Source organism: Electrona antarctica, assembly GCF_951216825.1.
Source record: "Electrona antarctica genome assembly, chromosome: 1".
Taxonomy (NCBI): Eukaryota; Metazoa; Chordata; class Actinopteri; order Myctophiformes; family Myctophidae; genus Electrona; species Electrona antarctica.
Genome location: NC_136806.1, coordinates 46,110,853 through 46,117,367, shown reverse-complemented (window position 1 = coordinate 46,117,367; position 6,515 = coordinate 46,110,853). Strand labels below are relative to the sequence as shown.

The window sequence follows — 6,515 nt, the reverse complement described above, 5'->3', positions numbered from 1 at the left end:
AACCTAATGCCTAAACACAACCATTTTAACCGTATACATAAACTCAACCATATATAACATAATGCCTTTTAATTGCAATGCAATTTTAACTTGATATCTGAATTTAGGTTGGTTTGACTATGGCTGTCGTTTAATTCATTGTGGGCATGATGATGCCCACAATGAATAACAATGAAAAACTATAAATAAAGAGAACTACACACACACATACAGTATCAGGGCAGGGTTTCTCAGAGTGTTCGTAGCTCTTGAGTATATTCTTTCCGAACTGAAACGGAGTGCTTTCCCTCTCTGTGCATTAAATGTGTCTCGCCTAACACATTCCATGTCTTGAACAAAAGGAGTTTTGAATAGTAAAGCAAGCCAACATGATATTTTCATTTTCAAAAAATTGTTTTGAGGCTCTGCAAGAAAAGTATGAGATGATATCAAATTATCAATATCTTGTTCATCTCAAAGTGCTACATGTGTCATTCCTGTAACGTGGGACACCATATTACGTTTTGTGGATATATACAACCCTCTTGCATGGCTAGAAACTTGAAGAGCTCCAATTAAACTGAGTACACATTAAGCTACGAATGCTCAGGGAAACCTAGCCATATTTTGTGTGACCTGTGCCTTTAATCATGTAGCTGGTATCACAGACCTAGACGTCTACATCAGGGAAGACCAGACTTTTATGGAGTGGGTGCATAAAGATGACATCATAGTCAACGTGGCTTGAACCCGAATGCAACACACAATTCAATGAAATTACTTTAAAACTGCAGTTCTCAACTCTTGGAAATTCAGACTAATGGTAATGTCTTCTTCTACCAGAAGAGGACTTTGGCCATTCACTTGGTGTCCTGTCCTATAGTATATGTCTAAACTGAATAGACGGCTAGAATGAGAACTAGTTGTACTTTGGGCCCTCCAGGGATGAGTAGAGAACTACAGATATGGACAGTTTGTTCTGTGGGAGGTGGATGTCATGTCTCCCGTCCAGGAAGACACCATCTTTAAGCACCTTGTGATTGAAACTTCTGGGGTTCTTTTGCCCTGTACTGTCAACTAGTATAGGCCTACATGTCTTACCTGGTTCAGTTATGTGTAGTAGACTGAGTGACCTTTACAGGAGTGGATTGATCTGGAGTGCTACAGTATGTAAGCCTGACGCTGTGGACTGACCCTGATAATTTTTCACATTAAAATTAATTGTTTTATGTGAGATTGACATTGACAGCACATATCGGAAGCCATTTTGTGGCTCCAACCATCTCGCCATCCTCCAAACTCGTGAATTTTTGTTTGTGTTTAATAAGACAGGGGAAACGGAGCTCGGAGTACTAAACGAATAATGAAGAACATTTATGAGTAGATGAAAGTATTTTCAGTGAATGATCAAGGTTCATCTCTGTTAAAGAGCAGCATGTCCATCTGACCTTTGGGATATGTGCATAATCTTGTGGTCTAATATGACCCAGTCAGGTTTGGACACAGAGGGGAGAAGACGAGCAAGGAGATTGTTATTTTATTGTTTTGCATATCTTGTACATTTTCTGTCTACCTGGAGTAGTAGAGTAGTCGGCAACAAGTAATGTTGTCTTTCTTTCTTCTCAGTTGATGAAACAACCATGAAATAATTCAAGGGGAAACATGGGGGCAGGTGCGCAATATTAACTTAAGTTGGGGCCGATGTAGCTAACAGAGTAGGCAGTGACAAATGAAAGTATAGTGTAATAATAGTTCATCAAAATATGGGGGAGATTTACCCACGTCAATCCCGTAGAATATCGTGTTTACTGTAGTTTTTGCATTGCCTGAACAGAGGTTACAAAAAGAGACTGCTCTGTCGAAAACACAATACATCATGAAAAGGGCTTTCGGGAATTAATTTTACATTTCAATTTCAAATGTACCGGTAACAGTGTCAATTAATGTGGGAAGTGGTCATCTCTTTCACTTGATGTAAAAATGTCCCACAGCAGATTGTTTGTGGTCGCTATTTTGCTATCGCTCCTTTTGTGTGAAAACAGTGCATATACCATCAATAGAACATAAACAGCATAGGGTTATTATTGGATTGTAAATGATGAAAAGGTGTGGGGAAATGGGGGCGGGGTTGCTTACTGTATATAATGTCATTATTTGTTTAATGAGAAAAAAAACCATTTGTACTATTGTTTCAAATTGAACTTAAAACGTGCACTTATCCTGATATTTTCTCTTTGTGTTTAATATTGGTTAAATGCTAGCACTCTTGGTAGTAAACTTAATGATGCGTGAAAGATAGTAACCTCCTTGTTAGGATTGATTTTAAGCTGTATTTAATTTCGCCCTGGGGCCCAAAATGTATTAATTCTTTTGTAAAATGGATACCCACCTTAACAAAACGCTTAGGGTGAAAGTAACCATTTTGTTCAAATGTACTCAGAGTGGATAATGAGTGTTTTGTTTCTATTTTCTTATTGTTTGCTAGGTGTTGCATTTGAGTTGTGTATAATTCTCAAACTTTGAAGCATTCAAATTGTGTGAGAAGGGAACATGGACTCTAAAATTCCCTTTTTATTTAGGTGAGATGTTGATCTAGGAGGTTTTATTTTGCAGTTGCACTTGTTGGCAAATTACATTTGTGTGCAAGTCCTACTGGAGAATAGTGTAAACTAAATTCGTATAGTTCCCAGAGAGGATTGTGTGCACATCTTATGCCTGTATTTAGGCCAGGTGCTGGATATCAGGGCGTGAATCAAGATGAAGAAAAAACATCTGCACACTTGTTTTTAAACTCCAAAGACTTACTTTAATATTATTAAGTCTTTGGGGGCTTAAAAACAAGTCTGCAGATGTTTTTTCTTCTTCTTAACTGAATTCTTATAACATACATGTCAAACATATCTGTCCGCCTGATAGGTGGACAGAAGTGATGGGAACAAGTCTTTTTAAAATATATACCAGTATGTGAGCGTGTGGGTGTGTGTGTGCGTGTGTGCGCACACGCAGACACACACACTATACACACAGTGAGATTTTAAAGGGATCCTCCTACGGTCATACACAGTAAAATCCTCTGTACATTTTTCAATTTGTACAGTCTCAGAATTGACCACTTAAACCCTATACTTCGTTGACCGGAGTCCCACCAGAGAGTATACTAGCCCCCCCTCTTTCCCCCTCTCTACACCAAATATCTTCGCTGAAAATAATGAACTCGACTTGTAGATCTGCTAGGTTTTCCCCAGAATAGGGACGCTAGGTTTGTGTGGTTGAATTAACGGTACACTGAGGATTTTACTGTGTGGAGCATGCTTTGTCCACTACGACGGTGCTTCTTGATGCCTCACTGTGGCCAGGTTTCTCTCGTGGGTCCTCGGGACTGGACTCCTTAACCAATGCACTGAAGGACCATGTTTATACTTTGAGTTGAGATTATAGAAAAAGAACAAGATTCCTACTTTAGAGTATGACCAATCCAGTTTTCAAGGAATGGTATGATGGTGATAAAAAATAAGTATATATACATTATATATACATACAGTAGTGTTGAAGCCTGTGACATATTTTCAGCCATTACTGCCGATCAAAATGGGGGCGGGGGGGAAGCAAGTGCAGAATAAAATGTATATCACAGTATTGTTTAATCTTACTTATCACCTCTGATGTTTAAAATATACAAACAGTACTTACTGTTTTACTAGGCAGGCTAAAATATTTCCAATTTAGAGAAAATGGGCAGCAAGTGGAACATTTTGTTTCTTGCAGCTCTTGTTTGTGTGTTTTACTCTGCTGCCAAACATCAGGTTCGAAATATTTGTAAGAATTACAAACAAAAAAAACAAACAAAAAAAGATTTATAGCTGACTCAACTGCTGAAATGTAATGTTATGTCTGAGTGACCAGCTGTCATTTATGGTTGGATGAGTTTGTTTCTAGCTTGGATTTCTTTAGGGGTAAAAGTGAATTAATTAATTTGCGCAACTGTGCAACTGTCACATTATATGGCTGTTGAAATATATTGGAGATCAGAGTTGTAGATTATTTTATATCACTGGAACCATTTTCTTGAGCAAGGTGGAAAAAGTACAGGGGACTGCTGTATTCTGATAGACTGCAATTGGAAGGATTGGTATTTGGTACAGCGCATCAATGCATTTTACCTTTTGACAGGAAAGGAGATTAGATTACCAGTTAATCAGTGACTTCCCTCAGCTAACTGAACATAATACTGTCACCACCTTCTTTCCCCCCTCCATTGATATCAACTGGAAAAATGAACAATGCAAAAATATACTGTACCTGGTCATAATGTTCTAATGTCATCTGGGACACCCCACCCACCAGTACTGTGAGCCACTGTGGGTTTCCACTTGTAGCTTAAGATCCAGTGGTTAGGAAACCAGGTGTTATTGCTGATATGATGGCCACAGAAAGGACAGCATATGAGGATCATGATTCAGGTCCAATGGCATTTGGTTGTAATGTGCGCTATTTTTCCAGTGTGATCAGGGGTGAACATGCCTTGGTCTCAATAAATCTTATTCTCTGGCACAATTATTGAAAATTCACAGTCCATTGCTTTTAATTTATGTCAAACTGGACATTTCCAAGAAGGTCTGCTATAACTTAAAGAGTGGATTAGTGAATCATCTATGCTTCAGTTCAATCTGAACCGCTGAAACTGAAGTGCCCACTGACATTGTGTTCTAACAACCACACCCTGAATTCAAACTCATGAAGTTGAAACCAAACTTCCCATATCCCCATACTGACCAGCTCTGCCATTTTCAGTAGCATGTCATTGAAGCTCATTTGTTGAAAATGCAGTCTTGTGTTGCCTGACGATCGGCGATATCCAAAGCGTTTAAAGACTGGCTTGCGAGCCTGTTGGAAATTGTTTTTTTTCTTAATCTATCTTTTTTTTCCCTGTTTGTTGGGAAGTTTTAATGAAACCTCAGCTTTCATGAATTGTATTGTCCAATTCAGATTTGAGGAAAAAATGTCATGTGAGATGACAAAAGCAAAGTTTAGCAACTATGTATTGTGATATTATTACACAATTAATATACTGTAGGTGTCACTCAAATGAGTGAGTAGGAATCTCCTCTTTCCCACCGTGTATAATACTTAAAATGGAGTGGGTCAGTTCACAATTGACCTTAATGCTCATACTACTCACACTAGGGGCCATTGTGCCTCCCTTCCAATCACATCTAATAGTCATTGAATGGCATGTGCAGACTGCAGATACACATTTTAAGGACACAGTATTTCTCTGTTGTCTTGGCTGAACCACCACTGACTTGAGTAATTTATTTCCAGGGTGTATATAAAATAATAAATTCAAAAGAAATGCACATGCAGACTGTTTGCTAGAGCATCAGAAGGTTGAGAAAGGGAGATATTTCTGTAGATACTGTTATCAGGGTAGTTTAAACAAAAAGCTGAAAACCTTGTGTGTCTAATTCAACTGCACTTTTGGGCAATATTTGTTTTGTTTTTTTTCTTTTCTTTTTTCCTTTGTATATAACTACTAGCATTGAAGCTGTTTGGGGTCATACTACGTTGACATTGTCTGGTTATAGTGCAATATATTTTGTATGCAAGCAGTTTCAATAAATAAAGGTTGATCTTTCGCTGTTCTCTGTCTGATTTCTTCTCTGACAGTTTTATGAGATTGATTGATATGCTTATATTTTGTATTATGTACAGAAAATACATACATTTATACACCACCATCAAAACGCAAAAAAACTTTTTCCATTTTCCGTTGCGCCGTTGCGGTCCCTTGGTGTGTGTGTGTGTGTGTGTGTGTGTGTGTGTGTGTGTGTGTGTGTGTGTGTGTGTGTGTGTGTGTGTGTGTGTGTGTGTGTGTGTGTGTGTGTGTGTGTGTGTGTGTGTGTGTGTGTGTGTGTGTGTGTGTGTGTGTGTGTGTGTGTGTGTGTGTGTGTGTGTGTGTGTGTGTGTGTGTGTGTGTGTGTGTGTGTGTGTGTGTGTGTGTGTGTGTGTGTGTGTGTGTGTGTGTGTGTGTGTGTGTGTGTGTGTGTGTGTGTGTGTGAGAGAGAGAGAGACCTACAGTCAGACACCGACAAGAACCAACTGACTGCAGGCACAGAGACCATGCCCACTCATGAGTGGGAGTGAGTTACCTTATACATTTTCTTTTGAAATATCCTGCCACATTAATTTAGCCAGGATACAGTACATTTATTCTTTGCAATGCATAATCAAACTATGACCACATGGGGGAGTTATAGGGCTGAATAGTGAGCTGGGGCAGAAACCAGAGTTAAAATTATTCCAGATCAAAAACTCATTTAAATGAACTCTGAGGACTTTTTTTTTTCTTCTACTTCTTTTTTTAATCCACATCTAGGTCTCTCCCTCACCCTTTCCAATTCCTTTGTCTGGCTCTCTTTGACTTATACATTATTTCAATTAACCTCCCCCTCTCACAGTTCTCCCCAGGCATTGCCAGTACAGTGCTGCAATGGGTTCAAATGTTTCAACAGGCTTTTTGATGAATGCAGAAAATA

At 38.7% G+C, this 6,515-nt stretch overlaps 1 protein-coding gene across 2 annotated transcripts in view; it reads left to right on the top strand.

The window, feature by feature from the left end:
* fmr1 (fragile X messenger ribonucleoprotein 1) overlaps positions 1-5,621 on the top strand; it is a 21,567-nt gene extending 15,946 nt beyond the window's left edge. For both annotated transcript variants that reach the window (XM_079509700.1, XM_079509699.1), the window contains exon 15: positions 1-5,621. This exon is cut by the window's left edge and continues 2,050 nt beyond it. The gene's annotated coding sequence lies outside the window, so the exon portion shown is untranslated.
* The last annotated feature ends 894 nt before the right edge of the window (positions 5,622-6,515 follow it).